The sequence below is a fragment of the Elephantulus edwardii genome, unplaced genomic scaffold (assembly GCF_000299155.1).
Source record: "Elephantulus edwardii isolate Elephantulus edwardi_28Jun2011 unplaced genomic scaffold, EleEdw1.0 scaffold00134, whole genome shotgun sequence".
NCBI classification, from domain to species: domain Eukaryota; kingdom Metazoa; phylum Chordata; class Mammalia; order Macroscelidea; family Macroscelididae; genus Elephantulus; species Elephantulus edwardii.
In genome coordinates, this window is record NW_006399884.1 from 3,951,780 (window position 1) to 3,972,939 (window position 21,160).

The 21,160-nt window shown below is 38.6% G+C and overlaps 1 pseudogene; it reads right to left on the minus strand.

The window, feature by feature from the left end:
* The window catches only part of LOC102846156, a 94,178-nt pseudogene that overhangs the window by 937 nt on the left and 72,081 nt on the right, over positions 1–21,160 (minus strand).

The window sequence follows — 21,160 nt, forward strand, 5'->3', positions numbered from 1 at the left end:
ACTATAACACAGCTTCTCTATCCATTTGTTTGTTGATGGGCACTTAGGTTGTTTCCAACTCCTTGCTATTGTGAACAAAGCCGCAGTAAACATGGGTGTGCATATATCTGCTTGGATGTCAGTTATGGTCTCTTTGGGGTATATTCCCAGTAGTGCAATTGCTGGGTCAAATGGTATCTCTATTCACAACTTTGGAGAAAGCACCATACCACCTTCCACAGTGGTTGCACCATTTTAAACTCCCACCAACAGTGAATAAGGGTTCCAGTTTCTCCACAACTTCACCAGCATTTGTTGCTTGCTGTTCTGTTAAATTTTGCTATTCTGACTTGGGTGAGATGATATCTCATGGTTGTTTTAAGTAAGTTGAGTTTTATAAAGTACTTTAGCACAGATAACCTCTGTGTTAAACCTGTATGTTTTATACCTGGATAAAGGATTGTCTTTTGAGATTGAGAGGCAATGACTCACTCATTTCTTGGTCTCTTAGAAAATCATTCTAAAAAGTGGGACTTTGTAAACTTCTTTCCATGCCTCTTCGTTATTTTTGTCAAGTCAGATCTGCATGAAAACTGTAAAACCCAACTGTCCTAATTGGAGTAGATATGGGCATGAGTGTGGTCTGAACAGATAAGCAGCTTCAGAGAAGAGATGCCTCCAAAATCCAAGGGCTCATGTATGATGGGGATGGCATGGATTTGAAACTTAGAAACCTTGCTTCATTCCTCCATTCTGTCCCTTGCTAGCAGTGAAAAAAAAAAAAACCACCATCTCAACATAGACAGTACACAGCTTCAGGTAAAGTAAATTGATGTGCAAAATTAGTCACACATGTATTTTTTCCCATTACAAAGAAGCGTGATCAGATAGAGTGCAGAAATTATCAAACAGTATCAGTGCTATGACATACATCAAGATTCTGCTGAAGATTGTCCACAAATGACTGGGACAGCATATCAACAGAGAATTGCCAGAAGTCCAGGCTGGGTTTTGAAGAGGCTGTCATACTAGGAATATTATAGCTAATGTCAGATGGATCTTGGCTGAAAGCAGAGAGTACCAGAGGAATGTCTGTGCTTCATTGAGTATGCAAAGACATTTGATGGTGTGGATCACAACAAACCGTGGCTAACTCTGAGAAGAATGGGAATCCCAATCCACTTGATTATGCTTTTGTGAAACCTATACCAGAACAGAGCAAGGAAACACTGCATGGTTCAAAATTGGTAAGGGTGTGCATCAAGGATGTGTCCTGTCTCCATATCGGGGGTTGTTTTGTTTCAATTTAAAAAAAATTTACAGCATATTCTTCCCATTTAATTTTTTTTCCTCATTCATTCATTGTTGCACATTTTCCTTCTTGCCCACCCCTTCCTTCTCCCCAGTTCTCTCTTCTCTTTGAAAAGAAAAACATTCTTTCATTGTTTTCTAATCCCCTCCCCACTTAAGTCCACAGTCCACTTTACTATGCATATCTTTTCCTGGGATCTTGTCATGAAAATAATACCTAATCATATATTTCTTTTAAACAGTTCTCTCTTTCATCTGTTTCAATGCAGTATACATTATTTATCCCCTCTTTTCTTAGGTTCTCCCCAACCCCAATATCAGTCTTATTTTACAACAGTGGCACTATTCAGTATTTGTCATTTGGTGACTGAGATTTTAAACTCAGCATAATGTCCTCCAGGGTCACCATTTTGTCCAATATTTTATGAGTTTCTTGTTTGTCAATGCAGCATAATATATTCCATTGTGTGAATATACCACAGCTTCTCTATCCATTCGTTTGTTGATGGGCACTTGGATTGTTTCCAACTCTTTGCTATTGTGAACAAAGCAGCAATAAACATGGGTGTGCATATATCTAGTTGGGTGTCAGTTCTGGTATCTTTAGGTTATATTCCCTGTAGTGGAATTGCTTGGCCAAATAGTATTTCTATATGCAACTTTTTGAGAAAGCGCCATACTGACTTCCATAGTGGTGCACCATTTTACACTTAATCATTTTTCAGTGAATAAGGGTACCAGTTTCTCCTCAACCTTGCCAACATTTGTTGTTTGCTACTTTGTTGAATTTTGCTATTCTTACTGGGGTGAGATATCTCATAGTTGTTTTGATTTGCATCTCTCTTAGAGCTAAGGATTTTGAACACTTCATGTGTTTGTTTGCCTTCTGAATGTCTTCTTTGGTGAAGTGCCTGTTATCTTTTCAATCTATACGTGAAACAGATTATCCAGAAGTATCTAAGAGGAGAAACGTGGCATCAGCATTGGAGGTAGATTCATCAACTGTCAGAGGAATGTCTATCTGTGTTTCTTTGATTATGCAAAGGCATTTGACTGTGTGGATCACAACACTGGTGCTGATTCTGAGAAGAATGGGAATCCCAGAACACTTGATTGTGTTTATGCAAAACCTTTATTTGGACCAGAACAGAGCAAAGAAACAAAACACTGAATGATTCAAAAACCTGAGAGGGTTTTACTCCAGGGATGTGTCCTATCTCCTTACCTTTTCAATCTGTATGCAGAACAGATTATCTGGGAAGCTGAGCTCTTTGAGGAGAAATGTGGCATTAGGGCTGGAGGAAGAATCATCAACTATGTGCGTTATGCAGATGACGCAACCCTGCTTGCTAAAACTAAATAGGATGCACATCCAAAAACTTCTCCAACAGGGTAAAAAGGGAAGCCACAGACTGGGGAAGAGTATTTGGTAATGACATGTCAGATAAGGGACTTATATATAGAATTTATAAAATACTTGAGCACCACAACAATATAAAGGTAAATAATCCAATTGAAAAATGGGCACAGGATATGAACAGACACTTCAGCAAAGAAGACATTCAGATGGCCAACAAGCACATGAAAAAATGTTGAAAGTCCCTAGCTCTGAAAGAGATGTAAATGAAAACAACTATGAGATATCATCTCACCCCAGTCAGAATAGCAAAATTTAACAGAACAGCAAGCAACAAATGCTGGTGAGGTTGTGGGGAAACTGGAACCCTTATTCACTGTTGGTGGGAGTGTAAAATGGGGCAACCACTGTGGAAAGCTGTATGGCACTTTCTCAAAAAGTTGCAAATAGAGATACCATTTGACCCAGCAATTGCACTACCGGGAATATACCCCAAAGAAACCATAACTGACATCCAAGCAGATATATGCTCACCCATGTTTATCGCGGCCCTGTTCACAATAGCAAGGAGTTGGAAACAACCCAGGTGCCCATCAACAAACTAATGCATAGAGAAGCTATGGTATATTCACACAATGGAATACTACGCTGCATTGAAAAACAAGGAACTCATGCAATATTATTCAAAATGGTTGAGCCTGGAGGACATTATGCTGAGTGAAATATCTCAGATGCAAAAGGACAAATATTGCATGGTGCCACTGCTGTAAAATGTAATGGATATCAGGGTTGGGGTAAGACTGAGAAAAACTGGATAAATTGTGTATACTGCACTGAAACAGATGAGGGAGTGAATAATTTAAAAGCGAAGTATGATAGGGTATTATGGTTATCACAAGAGTCCGCAATTAAGGTTGCATAGTGGAGTGTACTTGGGGTGGTAGGAGGGGTGCGGGGGGGGGGAATTGTGTACCAGGGAAGGAGTGTTTCTTTTACATTTAAAAGAGAGGAATGAACTGGGGGTGGGGGGAGGGCTGGGCGGGGAGAGAAGTGCAGCAATGAATGAACGGAAATCCAAAATTTCTGTAAATGCTCATTAAAATTATTAATAAAACTTTTTTTTTAAAAAAAACTGAGTAAGGCCTGAAGCACTTGCTGCAGAAGGTGAAAAACTGCAGCCTCCAATAAGGACTGAAGCTCAATATCAAGAAAACAAAGATTCTCACCACTGGGCCAATTGGCAGTATCATGACAGATGGTGAAGAGACTGAGATTTTTTTGACAGCCTCAGTTTGCTCGGCTCTACAATCAACACTCTTGGTACCAGCAGACAGGAAATTAAAAGATTAATTGCATTGGGAAAGCCTGCTGTCAGAGACCTCTGCAAGGTACTGAGGAGCAATGATGTCAGTCTGGGGACTAAGGTGAGCCTGATATAGGCCATGGTCTTTGCAATTACTTGCTATGCATCAGAAAGCTGGATAATAACAAGGGATGATAGAAGGAGAATTGATACTTTTTGGCTATGGTCCTGGAGAAGAGTATTGAATATACCATGGACTGCTAGAAGAACAAACAAGTTCCTCCTGGAGACAGTGAAGCCAGGCTCTTCCTTGGAGGCAAGGGTTCTGAAGCTTCATCTGATATACTTTGGTCATGTTACAAGGAGGGATCAGTCCTTGGAGAGAGACGTCATGGTTGGAAGGGTGGAAGGACAGTACAGGAGAGGAAGACTCTCGATGAGATGGATTGATTCAGTTACTGGGGTAATAGAGATAGGTGTATCGGAGACAATAAGATTGACATGGTATAGAGCAGGTTTGGGTCTACATAGGGTCACTATGAGTTGAAGGTGACTTGATGGCACATAACAACAACCACAACAATTTTTCATTGATTGTGTAATTTATTTTATGCTTGATATCCTCCATTTGAGGCATTTTAACATTCCATTAATGTATTTCATAACATAATTCAAAATTATCTCTATGTCTGACATTTTAGAGCTATTTAAGGATGCTGGAGATGAATAGAATAGCACAATAACGTTTCATGAAAGAAGTGACTTGGAAAAAAATCATAGAAGTATCTGTATGGAGTGACAATGATCATAGTAGGAAGGTCACTGTGCAAACACCTGCCTTTGTCAATAATCCTATCTCTCCCACATCAAACTCTAGATTTACCCGATTGATTGTTACTGAAATAAAACAAATTTTCTTTATCTCCACCGTAACCACCACAATGCAGAATCATCAAAATACCTCTTTTCAACACCTGCAAAGTTCCAGCTTCAATCCCTGCCTGAGCCGTTTCCCACTCTACAGACAGAATGAACATTTCAAAAATTTACTCAATTCCTACCATGTCTCTTTTATAAAATCCTTTCATGTCTCCCTGTTCCCTCCATGAAAGTGTCTAAATTCCTTGTAATTACTTTTAAAAAATTAATTTGTGGCTGTCAATTCTGACTAATGCTGGAGTCCTTATGGAAACAAATTGTCAGGCCACCCTTCCTCTCACACCTCCCATCTCAGGTGCATGGTCAAGCACAAGCCATTTGTGCACCTCAGAGACTTTGTAGTGTCAATGAAGTCTTAATGGGACTGCTGCTTCTCTCTCAGTAACATCTTTCACTACACTCAACCTTAAACTCTTTCCTTCAGCTGAATCAGGCTTTTCAGTTTCCTTAAACTTGTGACTTCTGACATTCATACACATTACAATCTCTTTTCCCAGAACATCCTTCTCATCTCTGCGTCTCCTAATTAGCACTCAGTCATCTTGTCATGTCTCATCCTACCTCCCTCTTATTTGGGAGGCCCTGCCTTGATGTCCTACATCTTGATCAGGTGCTCTTCTTGTATCTTCCCTCAGTTCTATATTTTTTTTTCTCCTTGTGTTGTTTATCACAGTATTGCTTATTTTCCAAAAAAGTTAGAGCTGCTTTGTCCATACATATTACCTTCCACAGAATTATAAATTCCTGTTTAGACACTTCTTGCTTTTTCCTAACCTTCTTTCTCATATCTATAGAGTGCCTGGCACAGAACAAGCACTCAATAGATATTTACTGACTTAATTAATTGAATAAGCCATACTAACAAATGTCCACAGCAGATGGCCCTGGACTGCTGGGTGGCACCAGATTAAGATGACACATTTACTACAGATGGGCCATTTTACTTCCTTCCAAAAATGAAGGTACAAAGTGAGAGTGTGTTCATGATTCAATATCTCCACTGGTTGAACATTACATGAGATGGCTGAATTTAGAACACAGTCAAATATTTCATTCGTGTAAGAATAATACAGAGAAACACATTTCCAATATAGTACTCTTTCTTGAGTAAGGAGTATCATCCAACACTTCAAATCCTTATAGTCCTTCTATGATTTTGTTTAAGATTCGTTGTTAGTATAACAGTCCTGTCCAATGAGACTCACACACCAAGGTTAAAGATAAAAAGTACTGGTAAGCGTTATGCATGTTGAGATAATTGGGCCCAACATGTATAAATTACTTTCAGATGAAAGGTTTCAAGCAGTTGTTAAATTATAAACATAGAAAACAATTCCCTGCATCCAATCTAGAGAAGAAAAGTTTCCCATTTGTAGAGTAAATTAAAGTCAGGTATTTCTGTGGGTCAGCATTTCTTTTTTTTTTCCAGAGTCAGGGGAAGCTCTTCTAGAGCTGGCCCAGTCTGAGTCCAAAATGGGAGAGGTTTGGGAGGGGTTTGGGAAGTGTGCGGAAGCCTTCGCCTTGCACTTGTCCCACAGCAATTACATTGGAAGGGGTCCTAGACTTGTGGAGTGTGGGATGTGGGATAAATTTGAAGAAAGACCACAATGTGTAAACAAAACCTACCAGTTTTCCAAAATACCTAGCCGCAAGACTTCACATTTTGGCAGCTCAGAAAGAATCAAATGTGCTTTATTCTGAGAACAAATTTTATTCTCAGCAGGGAGAATTATGAATCCCAGCTAAATCTAGCAACTGCCAATAACCCAAGTTACAGGAATTTCAAAACGCAGCCTATGGAGTAAAACTTTACAAGCCTGTACTGTAAGACCATATTAATCAAGGAACCAAGGAGATCATTGGGATCTTTGAGTGTGTGTACACACTCCTTCATATTAACTAAGCCAAAAATGGCACCCCTTTGGAGGCTGGAATCCACCAGCAGATCTGTAGGAGAAAGATGGACACTCTCTTCCAGTGCAGTTTATAATCTCTGAACATCTGTGAGTGAGCTATGTTGAGTTAGTTCCAACTCAATAGAAATGAGCATAGACAGTTCAAAAGAGTAATTGTTAGCAACAAAGTACTTACTTTTTTCTGATGAAATCGTCCAATAAAAAACTTTGTTCCAATGAAAACTTCCAGTGAGTTAGATAATATGATTTTTCAGCTTACCATGTTTTAAAAGGGGGATATATGATTGCCATGTGGCTTTTTCTAACTGCAAGAGTCTTTAGGGCAATCAGAAAGTCAGAAATAGATAATCCATCTGAAAACAGTGCTATATTTCCCCAGAATTTTGATACTACTGTTGGCCAGAGAAAACAACTGATTCAAATCCCAAATAACCCCAAACTTGTACAATATCCATGACTATAGATCCCACTGCCAACTCACATTTAAACGTGACCAGGGAGTTGTTCATCTCTCTGTATTTTGAAGGAAATGGCTTCACAGGTTTGTCTTGTTAGATCGCTCCCTTAAAGGCTTCTCGAACTGACTCATATCATCTGTGCAGATCTCACAATGGTGTTCAGCTCAGGTGACAATATGGAGACTGATGGCTCTGTCTTGATTGATTCCAAGTCAGGAAAAGGTTTAACCATAATCTCAGCAGTCTAGGGTACCTTTGCCAAACTCTGAGATTCATATTGGGAGAAGACTGGACTTGATGTGCCCGAAGTGCAAGGAGCTCTGGTTGCCTACTGGAAAAAAGCTGCACCAACCACACCAAAGGTCGTGGTTTGGATCCAACAGCTTCTCTGCAGAAAAAAGATAGGCAATCTCTTTCTGTAGGATTTGCTTCTCCTGAAAACTCTGTAGGCTTACCTGTGAGTGGCTTCTGACTCCTTGGTACATAACAACAAGCAGAGGATGGAAGTCAATCCAGTAGAAGGGAGTTGGGAATTACTGGTAAATTCCAATAAGTCCAGGTTATGAAGATCCACTTGCTGGCTTAGTCTGTAAAGAGTTATGCTGCTAACTCAAAGGTGACAGCTCCTTGGCGGTTTGAATACACCAGTGGCTTTCTGCGAGAAAGGTGGGCAATCTCCTCCGGTATAATTTATAGTGCCTAAAAGCCCACTGGAGGGTCAGCTATGTTTCAGTTCTCTTTCGATGGCAATGAGTTGGAGTTTTTAGTTCAATTGTTATAGCTGCTCTGGTGGTGTAGTCCGTAGAAAGTTGCAAAAGCAAATATGACCCTTCTCCGTCAGTTAGAACCCACCAACAGCTCTTGGGAAGAAAACTGGGCCATCTGCTTATATGAAATTTTTCTGCCTCTGAAAACCTGATGGAGGTTCAGCTATGAGTCAGTTCCAACTCACCAGCAATGAGTTTTAGAGTTATGGTTACTATAGGAATTCTAGAAATGTACTTTATAATGTATTACACTGCTAACCAAAAGCTTCCTGTGTCTAGTGGTTCAGATTCATCAGCTGTTACTGGAGAAATATATGAAGTTTCTTCTCAGAGTACAGTACAGTCTCAGAGACCCATTAAAGGATTGCTATGAGTCATAATCCACAATGTGGCAATGACAGAGAGTGAATGAGATAGTTATTATAGATTCTTTGGACGGGTTAAACTATTAACATGGCTGGCTGTTAACCAAAAGGTTAGTTGTTCCTGAACACGTAGAATTATCTAGGAAAAAATTTCTACATTGGCATCTGCTTCCAAAATGTCAGCTATGAGTCATGAGGTTGAAAATATTATGGAACACACTTCTACTGTGATATTTATGGGTTTCTATGAGTTGGCATCTACTCAATAACTAGTTTGGTTTGTATATAAATAATACATAAAATATCTTTATTATAGAAAAATGCTTATCCTCTCATTTTTCCATTTATGCAAGGAATATTTATTAAGTACTTATTACGTATCCTTGTCTGGTGTTTACTCTGCCAGGAACCAGGAATACAACAACAAACTTGGAATGAGACACTATCTGCCGTCATGAAACTTAATATCTGACATGAGTGTACCATGGTGACATTGTGTGTGTGTGTGTGTGTGTGTGTGTGTGGATAAAGATATAGAACTAGAGAGACAAAACTAAGAATTCATTATGCTTTTTTTTTTTACTTTATTATGATAATTTGTGTTAAACTTTACAAAACAAGTTGGTATTCCATTTCTCTATCATACATATATTGTTATTCAAATATCTACTTGGAGCTGAAAACTCCAAGGAGTTAGAGATATAGGAAGAATGCTGTTTCCCACCTTCCCACTGTGGGAGTTAGTGCAAAAAAATTATTCTTTTCCTCTTTCTTTGAGTCCCTTAATGGTACAAATGGTTACACACTCAATATAATAGAAATGCTGGTGGTCCAGAAGCAACATGGAAGAAAGGTCTGGCTTCGAAAAGTTCAGTCATTGAAAATCCTCTGTGTTTAATGAAAGCAATAAGATAAGAGAAGGAAATAAGACACATAAAAATTGCCAAAAAGGATGTAAAACTACTTCTACATGCAGATGATATGATACTTAGAAGATCCTAAAGATTAAGAGAGAAAAAAACTATTGGACATAGTCAACCAATTCAGCACATAGTGAGATACAAGATCAACATAGAAAAATCTTTTTAATTTCTCTATAAAAAAAGAGAAATGGAGCTAAGAAAATCAATACTGATTACAATTGCAAATTATAAAATAAAATACTGAAAAACAAATCTAACTTGAGACACAAAAGACTTGCATGAAAAAAAAATTATAAAACATAACTGCAAGAAACACTAAGAGACTTAGAGAAATGGAGGAATGAACCATGCTCATGGATGAAAAGACTAAACATCATGAAAATGGCAATTCTACCAAAGGCAATTGGCAAGTTCAATATAGATACAAATTAGATTCTTCAATGAGATAGACAAGGCAATTTCTAATTTTGCCTGGAATTGAAAGAGACCCTGAATAAGCAAAGGACTACTCTAAAAAAGAAACATGTTAGGAAACAGCACATTCCCTGATCGCAAATCCTATACACAGCAGTGGTTGTCAACACAGCATGGTACTGGTACAAAGACAGACACAGAGATCAATGCAATAGAATTGAAAACCCAGAAATCAACTCATCTGCCTATGGTCAATTGATTTTTGACAAAGAGTTAAAATCAATTAAGTGGGGAAATGGCAGCCTCTTTAAACATCATCACTTTTAATATTTTTGGCAAAATTGGAAAACTATCTAGAGAAAACTTAAGTGATAGCCACACCTCACACCATACACAAAAAGCAACTTAAGATGGATAAGGGATCTAGGAGTAAAACCAAAGACTACAAAATTCATCCGAAAAAAACCCAATAACAACTGTAGAAGCCCTAATCTACAGCATGAGCAGACTTGCAAACATAAGGTAAGAAAAACCACAGGAGAGAATAAAATACACGAATGAGACCTTCTGAGAATAAAATTCCCATGCAAATAAAAAAACTTCTTCAACAGGGTAAAAAGGAAACCCAGAGGCCAGGATAAGATATTTGACAATGACATATCTGATAGAGGACTCATATCTAAAATGTATAGAATACTTCATCACCTCAACAAGAAAAAGTGACCTGAATTGCAAAATGAGCACAAAGTGTGAATAGATACACCATCAAACAAGAAATTCAAATGGTCAACAAACATATGAAGAAATGTTCAAAATCTCCATATAGCAGAAGGATGCAAATCAAAACAGCTATGAGATATCATCTCACCCCAGCAACAACTGCAAAGTCCAACAAGGCAGCAAACAACAAATGATGGCAAAGATGTGGAGAAATTGGAACTCTCATTCACTGCGGGTGGGAATGTAAAATGGCACAATAGCTAAGGAAGGCAGTCTGGCCCTTTCTTAAAAAGTTGGAAATAGACATAGCATTTGACACAGGTATCAAACTCATGGGAATTTACTGTAAAGAAATCAGAGCCCCAAATTAAACAGATGTACCCGCACTCATGCTTACTGCTGCATTATTCACAATTGCAAAAAGATAGAAGCAGTCCAACTGCTCATCAACAAATGAAGGGATAGAAACAAGTACATTCAGATAATGGAATATTACAGAACACTGAAAAACAGTTAACTTGTCAAACACTACACAACATGGGTGAGCTTGAAAGACAATTTTCTGAGTGATACATCACAGTCACAAAAGGACAAATACTGTATAACACCACTGCTATAAAAGAGAACTGCCATGAAGGGTTGGTGGGAGAAAAGGGAAAGAATAAATGGTTAATGAACACTCTATTAGGAAAGGAAGAACTGTCTGAAAAGAATATATGATTAGATGTTATATGCATGACAACAATCTGAAACAAGAGGTGCATTAAAAAGTGGATGTTTACGGCATTGAAGTCTATGGGGGAGAGAATAGTCTAAAAGTATTATATTTTAGGGCATTATTTTTATCGTAGGAGTATGCAATGAGGGTTGCAGAGTGGATTATATTTGGGGGTAGGGGGTGGGGTTTGGGGAGGTGCGGGGCAGGGATTGTGTACCAATGAGGGAGTTTTTCTTTTGCTTTTCAAGGAGAGGAGCAAAAGGGGGGGGAGGGGTTTGTGCGGGGAGAAGGGTGCAACAATGAATGAATGGAATCCCAAAATCTCTGTAGATGTTCATTGAAATGAAAAATAAACAACCTAAATTTAAAAAAAAAAAAGTGGATGGAAAGGGGGAAAGAAAATGCATAACAATGAACAAATTAAAACCCAAACTTTCTGTAAACTTTTGTTAAAATCACATTTTTTAAAAAAGAGAAGAAAATCCGGTAGAGCAGTTCTACTCTGAAATGCATGAGTTGCTCCAAGTGGGAACTGACTCAATGGCAGCTAGGTTTTAGTTTTGTGTTTTGTTTTTCTTATCTCCCAGTAGCTGAAACCAGCTGGAGGAACTCACATCTTGAAAGAGTTGATACAAAAGTTCAAAAACCCTTAGAAATTACCCAAAAATGCTGGCCCAACAGAGCTCTAAGTCCAGAAGTGTAACAGCTGAGTCAGTAGTGAAGTTCTAATTAGGCAGTAACCCTGTTATAATCTGACTCAATTTCCAGCACCCAGCCTCTCTTTCTGGCTGTCAGCTTCCCGTCCCCACTATTTCAGCAGTCTCATCCGTTTCTTTCCTCTCCTTGCCAGTGCATCAGTTCAACAGGGGTAGTGTCTGAAATTCACTACTAAGAAAAGTCACTACTGGAAGAGGAGATATTAAACAGACAGTTCTGACCTTATTCATTAATTACAATTGTACTAAATGCTGTGAAGATGGGGAGGTGTCCTGTTGGGAAAAAAGTGAAGAAATTTGGGAAGACTGAGACTCATGCCACAGCCAGCCTAGGGGAATATGATCCCAAAAGGATGTATTGAATTACTTGAAGCAAGGAAAACTTGTAGAAACCCTGTAATCCAAGACAAAAGAAGAAAAAGTAAGGTGATATCCATCATGGTTCTGGGAAGCCGATCAACAGATCAGTCTTTGAAGGTTTGACCTTCCTATTACAGTAGACTTTACTTTTAAGATATTAAAAACTCAGTATCAAGCCTCCTTAGAAAAAGTTTGGGCTCCTCCCTTATGAGGATATTGACAATCTCTTTGTCAAAATGTTGATAGCTTCAATATCCTCAATTTTTACAAGAGGGTCCAGTATAGATCTTCATCATCTCTCTCCTGTACAAGATTCACAGGTTCAGGTGATCACTTGGAAAGAATGTCATTATCTAGTTCTCTCTCCTCTGGAACATGTGGTCCTCCAATCATTTTCATAATTAAAGCACATGTTCCTTAACTAGACAAAACAAAACAAAACAAAAAAAAAAAAAAAACAACCCCTTTATGTGGTCCTGTAAGGAGATGGATGAGATAGGCTGCTTCCATAAAGATTCACAGTCTTGGAAACCTTGTACATTCTACTCTATCCTACAGCATTGCTGTAAGCTGGAATCGACTTAACTGTAATGAGTCTGGCTCTGGTTTTTTACTGGTTTTGTACATGTGATTCTACTGCCTCCCTAGTCTCACTCCTACCTCTTGCCACCTGGAATTTTGTCTTCTGGCAGCATTGCCCCTCTCGTCATTCTCCAATCATTCCATATGGTTGCATGCCTCTGTGCTTTTGCTTAGCAGATTTTCTGTGCCCAAAATACCCTTCATGCACTCCCCATCCTTTATCTCTCTGCTTTCTCCCAATTCTGATTCACTTTCTACTTTCTTCCGATTTCTGATGAGCTGGATATCATGTGTCCAGCAGAAAAAAATTTTTGGAGTTCCTGAGCCAAATTAAAAGTTCCTGTAATAATCTGTATTATTATTGTATGTATCTACCACAGACTTTATGAAATATTATTTTATACCTTGACCCTGACTATGATCCTATAAATTCCTAGAGACTTTTTTGTGTCTTATTTTGTTATGTACAGTACCAAGCAACAGCCAAGAATTAGAGCCTTAGAAAAATATAAATGTAATTAAATTATGCATATAGTGTACTCTTTACCATCAACACATTCGCACCTCTGGTTTCACTAGGCTCTTGACTTACATAACATAGACTCTTACTTTTTTCCCCCCTAAACTCTCATTTCCACCTGACTCTGATGAGTTTGATAATCAATAGGACCGTCCTAAAAAAGTTAAAAGGGAGACGGATGGGAAAAAAATAGCAGGACAAGGAAAAAAAAATCTGAGGGAGTGTTGTTGAAAAAAGAAAAAAAAAGATGAGTCACAGATGGAGATATTTGCAAAATGAAGAAGGAAAGAGTAGGAAATGAGGAGGCTTAATTATGGTGCATGATTCAACCACAGATTAGACCTCTGAATCTTACTTTCAGTTTTCTTCACTTCTATTTAAACTGTACTAATCTGACTTCCTGAACTAATCTATTTCTAGAAACATGCATTTGGCCCTGACATGTGTAATTCCTGTCACAGGCCACATCATCCTGTGAAGGACAAAAACCAGATTCCCGGGAAAGCCTGGCGCTGTCAGGAGCCCCTGCATGAACTCCTAGGCTGTCTAGGAAATAAGTGAGGCAAAGGCCCTGGCAGGCTCAGAGAATCATGGCCCAGCCCACTAGAAGTCCTCGGGAGTGCTAGCCTTTCCCCTCTCTAACCTAAACTCTGATAATAATCCTCCAGTTTTCACTGAGGAAGAATTAAAGAAAAAAAGCTAAAAGCTAGGAGTTTCGATCATGATCCTGGGTTAACTCTCAATTATCTCACTTCCTGGCCATGCAACCATGAACATTGCTTAACTTTTTCAAGTTCAATTTCCTCATCTCTTAAATGGGGAAATATTCGAGCTGAATTCTCAAATGATTTGGTAACATGAAAGTGTAAATATATTAGTGATGTTCTTAAAACCGTGCCAAGAACATATGAGTGTACTCCATAAATGGTGGTGGTGTTCAGCTGTCAAGTCAACTACGACTCATCGTGTCTCTATGAACAACAGATCACAACCTTGTCATATCCTGTGCCATCCTTCCACTCTCCCCTTTGCTCATCCCCATTGTTGCAGTCATTGTGTCAATCCATTTTCCTTTTTTTTTAAATAATTTTAATGAGCATTTACAGAGATTTTGGATTTCCATTCATTCATTGCTGCACTTCTTTCCCCGCCCATCCCTCCCCACCCCATCCCCCACCCCCAGTTCGCTCCTCTCTTTCAAAAGTAAAAGAAACACTCCTTCCCTGGTACACAATCCCCCCCGCACCCCTCCCACTGCCCTAAGTACATTCCACTATGCAACCTTAATTGTGGACTCTTGTGATAACCATAAGACCCTATTTTACATCGCTTTTAAATTATTCACTCCCTCATCTGTTTCAGTGCAGTATACACAATTTATCCAGTTTTTCTCGGTCTTACCCCAACCCTGATATCAGTCCCATTTTACAACAGTGGCACCATGCAATATTTGTCCTTTTGAATCTGAGATATTTCACTCAGCATAATGTCCTCCAGGCTCACCCATTTTGAATAATATTGAATGAGTTCCTTGTTTTTCAATGCAGCGTAGTATTCCATTGTGTGAATATACCAGAGCTTCTCTATCCATTAGTTTGTTGGTGGGCACCTGGGTTGTTACAACTCCTTGCTATTGTGAACAGAGCTGCAATAAACATGAGTGTGCATATATCTGCCTGGATGTCAGTTATGATCTCTTTAGGATATATTCCTAGTAGTAGAATTGCTGGGTCAAATTGTATCTCTATTTGCAACTTTTTGAGAAAGCACCATACCACCATCCACAGTGGTTGCAACATTTTACACTCCCACCAACAGTGAATAAGGGTTCCAGTTTCTCCACAACCTCGCCAGCATTTGTTGCTTGCTGTTCTGTTAAATTTTGCTATTCTGACTGGGGTGAGATGATTTCTCATAGTTGTTTTGATTTGCATCCCTCTTAGAGCTAGGGATTTTGAACATTTCTTCATGTGCTTGTTGGCCATCTGCATGTCTTCTTTTGTGAAGTGTCTGTTCATATCCTGTGCCCATTCTTCTATTGGATTATTTACCTTTGTCTTGTTGTGGTGCTCAAGTATTTTATAAATTCTGTATATAAGTCCCTTATCTGACATGTCATTACCAAATATTTTTTCCCAGTCTGTGGCTTCCCTTTTTACCCTGTTGGAGAAGTTTCTGGATGCGCACAGGGATTTGATTCTTAGAAGGTCCCATTCATCTATTTTTATCTTCTCCTGGTTGTAGAACAATCCATTTTCTTTTTTTAAAATTTTTTAAATCCATTTTCTTGAGAGTCTTCCTATCATTCTCAGTATGCTTCTTTTCCAAGGACAAACCTCTCCTGACAACATGCCCAAACCTATAAGAGAAAGTCCCATCATCCTTGCCTTTAAGAAGTATTCTAGTAGAACTTCCTCCAACACAGATTTGTTCATTCTTTTGGCAGTCCATGGAATATTTGAGACTCTTCCCCAATGCCACAATTCAAAGGCATTGATTTTCCATTGATCTTCCTTATTAATTGTCCAACTTTCAGACAAAAATAAAACATTTAGAAGGATAATGCATAAATGATACATTCACATTAATTCTTCTCAGGTAAAAGCAATGTATTTTGGACCACAATACCCAATAGGTTATATATCATGAGATCTGGCACCTGTACCTTCCTCCCATGCATGACCTAGAGGTTTTCCAGGGAACCAAATGTGCAGCCAGCTCATCCACATCCTTAGTCATCTTCCATAGAAACAATGACTCTTCCCCTCTTTACCCTAAAGCACAATTACCTTTCTGAAGCCCTGAACAATCCTGATAGCATCCTGGAACATCTTTCTCTGCAGTACATTGGATGGGTGCCATTTGCACTGTCAGCCTTTGAGAGTTTGGTCATATCCAGGTGTACCACATGGCTCATGTTTGGAAGTAAGTACTTAGTGAGTAAGCCTGACTGATTACTCAGCCTCTGCATCCTAATTCGTTTTTGTGAGTGTAGGGATTCTGGAACGTCTCAAGATGTTTCCTTTGCAAGTGTCAAGGGTGTACCATGCATAGAAAGCCCAGGCTTCCGGGGAAAGTTTCCTGGGTCAACAAGAAACAGATGTATTCTAACTGAATGCAGCTTGGAAGGTTCTATGTGATGTTTCCCCAAATGACTTGTAGACCCAACCTTTGGAGGCACATCTTCAATGCCACCTCCTTGGCGGACTCCCCTCTGATGTTTCTCAAACAAAGCTTGCTATTTCTTCCTCTGTGTTTCTATAGCACAATTAACATTTTTCACTTTAACTTTTAGTCTCCATAATAGCCTTAATTGGTTGAGAATAGAGTCTTTACTTTTGTATTCCTGATCCTTACCAAAGGGGTGTTGTGGTATACAGATTTAAACACTTGCTTACTCACCCAAAGATCAGCCGTAGCTGCTCTGTGGGGGAAAGACGTGACCCTCTGCACCCATAAATATTTACAATCTTGGAAACTCTGTGAGGCAGTTCTACTCTGTCCTGCAGAATAAATATGAGTAAAGATTGACCTAATAGCAGTTTATTTGGAAGCTTACCAATTGCACTTTCTGTTAGGGTGGCTATTTCTTAATATTTTCCCCTAGGCATTAGTCAGAGAGGGCAGTACTTGTAATGTGCTGGCGGTTCTCCAATGCATGTACCTATGGAATTAGGTGATATGCGCTCAATCCTGTAAGCTGAAGGTCATTTTTCTGTTGGCATTTCAGTCCTGGGTTGTTCTCTTGAACTCCTCTGCTATCATCTAAGAGGATTCCAAATTGTGCTAAAGTACGTAATGTTTACCATATTTGAAGCTCCTTTTTTCCCTCCGGCAAAGTTTGCTGCTGAGTCATGACCTCTCCATGCCTCCTATTGTTGATAGATTGCATGGAAGTCTAGCAAACACACTATCAAGCAAGAAAGAGCAGGGTTTACTAAGTAGAAATTATCTAAGATTGAACATGTGGCAAGTGTATAATTCTTTCACTGCTTCCCATATCCTGAGAAAATGAACCCCTGAGGTGTAGGTATCAATCTCCAGAATGAATGTCAAAGACCTGAACTGACTGACTGACAAAAATCAACTCTTTCTTTGGCATGTAACAGGACTTCAGGTCCAATAGATATATAGTTTAGTTACAGCTCTCTTCCATCAAGTAAGCACAAAGTTGTAGAAGCAAACATTTTAGGACCCAAAGTTATACAGTTAAAGCAATATAATGTGACAGGCTGGTGGCATGGTTTATGTCTCAGCATCTATGACTGGGAAGAGCCAGATGGCCCTTTTAGTATAATTTAAGGCTAACTCTAAGTCTTAAAGTTGTAATTTACAGATGTTGTATATGAGTGATCTGATAACACCTTTTGAGTCTTTTACCAGGAAAGCAGAGAGTACCAGAAAAAAATATGTTTCTATTTTATCCACTATGCAAAGGCATTTGACTGTATAGATCATAACAAATTGTGGCTAACATTGAAAAGAATGAGAATCCCAAAACAGTGATTGTTCTCATATGAAATCCAGGGATCAGTAATGCAACATAGTATCAGGGATGTATTCTTTCTTTCTCCATAACTTTTCAATCTATATGTGGAACAGATCATTAGGGAGGCTAGACTCTGTGAAAAAGAATGTGGCATCAGGATTGGAGGAAGACTCAACAACTTGTGATGTGCAGATGCACGATCTTGATCACTGAAACTGAGGAGGACTTGAAGCATTTGCTGCAAAAGGTCAAAGACTGCAGTCTGTAATATGGATTGAAGCTCAACATCAAGAAAACAAAGATTTCCACCACCCAGCCAATTGGCAGCATCATGATAGATGGAGAACAGATTGAGGTTGTTAATAATTTCATCTTGTTTGGGAACACAATCAACACTCTTGGTACCAACTATCAGAAAATCAAAAGACAAGTTGCTTTGGAAAAGTCTGCTGTTAGGGATCTTTCCAGAGTGCTAAGGAGCAATGATGTCAATGTAAGACTGAGGTGAACCTTATCAAAGCTTTAGTCTTCTTAATTACTTGCTATGCATCTGAGAGCAGAGCAGTGACTAAAGATGACAGAATAAGAATCAATGCCTTTGCATTGTGGTACTAAAGAAGAGCATTGAAAATATCATGAACTGTCAAGAGAACAAACATGTCTGCCCTGGAGAGGACAAAACCAGGTTGCTCCGTGGAGGCAAGGATTATTTAACTCCATCTCACATGGTTTGGCGTGTTTCCAGGAGAGGCCAGTACTTGGAGAAGATCATCATGCTTGGAAAAGTGAAGGTCAGTGAGGAAAGGGAGAGAAAGGCCCTGGATGAGATGGATTGACACAGTGATTATGGCATGGGGATAGATATTTTAGAGACTGAGATTTGCTCAAGATAGGGAAGAATTTAAAGTTATTGTTCGTAGGGTCACTCTGAGTCATAGTTGACTCAATGGCACATAATAACAGCAAAAACTAGGATACTTTGCATAAGTCACTCAGCTGCACCCAGTTTCATGTAGTTTAGGGAAACATTATAAGGAATCCTGGTGGCCTAGTGGGAAGAAGCTATGCTGCAATCCTGAAGTCCTGTGGTTCAAATTCTCCAGCTACTTTGCAGGATGAAGATGAGCAATCTCCTTCTGTGCAATTAGCTACCTCTGAAAACCCAATGAAAGATCAGCTATGAGTTGTTACCCACTCAACAGTACACAACAAAACAACAAGACAAATCTGTATAAATTAGAAGCTGAGAAAGTAATACTTACCTTTGAATCCTTTTATCGCTGTCATTCTTATTGTTAAGTGCTGTCAAGTCATAGATGACTCATAGCAACCCGATGAACAAAAGACCTGAACAGTTTATAATGTTCATCGTTCCTCCAAGTTCATAGGGTTTTGGGAGGCAATCTGTTTCAGAAGTAGATGCCACTTTGCTTCCAAGCTTGTTTTGATTGGAGAGCTCCACCAAACACTGTCCACCATGGGTAACCATTATCGAATTTGACACATCAGTGTCACAGTATTCAGCATCACAGCAACCACAAATTATCTCTGTACAGCAAATAGGCCAGTGCTATGCCACTTAAAAGAATGTTTGACCAAAAACAATTAAAACCAGGCCTGAGGGTTGTAGATTAAAATCACCTACCTTTGACTTGGTAGCATCACTTTCTGTCCACTAGGCCAACTGAGCTTTCTCTGTGTTGTTGTTGTTGTTGTTGTTAAGTACCATTGAGTTGTAGGCTACTTATAGTGACCATATAAATGAAAGACATGAACACTTGGATAACTTTCATCGTTTCTCCACATTCCAACTGGATTTAAAAACCAAGGCATGGTTTAACCTCCATGAGCTAAAGCTTTCCCATTGTATCTCACCACAAAAAAGGGCCTACCTGGGAGCATTCAGCATCCTTTAATGATGCTAAATTCACTAGGACCTATCAAACATAAGCAAATTTAATTGATCAAACACAAACAGATTAAATTACTTCTTACAGGAAAAAGTCATTAACACTGCTCTCTCTAAAATTAAAATTCATCATTGAGCCTGTGAAGGCAATAGCTTAGTCTAACACCTTAAAGCATCGTTAACACCAATACTATTTTTTAAATGAATTTTTTATTAATTTTAATGAACATTTACAGAAATTTTGGACTTCCATTCATTCATTGTTGCACTTTTCTCCATCCCCATCCCCCCCACCCCCAGTTCACTCTTCTCTTTGAAAAGTGAAAGAAAAATTCCTTCGTTGGTATACAATTCCCCCGCAACCGCCCACCCCCCAATCCTATTTTCTAGAAGAAATTAAACAATGATTTTCCAATTGTGAGATTTAAATCGCATTTCAGCTTAAATTGGACTCAAAAAGAATTGTTCATTATTTCCTGAAAGCAGAATTTCATACAGAGAAGTAGGGTATAAAAATGATGACTTTCTTAAACACTAATCTTTATTACAGATATGTCAAGAGTATGAAAAGTAGAAGTAGGAAACAAGATTAGAAGTAGGGAACTGCCAGAAGATTGCGGAACAAAGGAAACCATTGCTGATATTAGAGGATCTTGGCTGAGAGCAGAAAATATCAGAGGAAAATATTTACTTGTGGATCATAAAAAATTATGGATAAAATGGAGAAGAATGAGAAATCCAGAATACTACGTTTGTGTGAAGGTTTTATATAGACCAAGAAGCCATTGTTAGAACAGAATGAGGGGATACTGCATGGTTTAAAATCAGGAAAGGTGTGCATCACAGTAGTATCCTTTATCCATAATTATTTCATCTACATGCTGAGCTAATAATTCAAGGAATTGGACTATATGAAGAGAATTTGGTATTAGAATTGGAGTGAGATTCATCAACAACCTATATTATGCAGATGATACAACGTTTCTTGCAGAAAATGAAGATGATTGAGGCGCTTATTGAAGAAGATCAAAGATTTAAATATGGATTGCATCTCAATATCAAGAAAACATTTTCACATCCTTAAAGAGCAATCAAAAATTTAAGAAGTAGTAGACAACATGGATGCAATGAGAACAAATTATCCTGAGTGATAAAAGTTAGGCAAAAAAACCCCACCATTTTTTTGGTACATGGACTCCAATATAAAAGTCAAGAAATGGTTTATAAACTGAATTAATCTTGGAATAGTAACAGACATGGGAGAGAGAAACAACTAAAAATTTTAAAAAGTGGAGTGTTTAAAAAGAGCAAAGTGATTTTGAGCATTTCTTCATGTGCTTGTTAGCCATCTGAATGTCGTCTTCGGTGAAGTGCCTGTTCATATCCTGTGCCCATTTTTCTATTGGATTCTTTA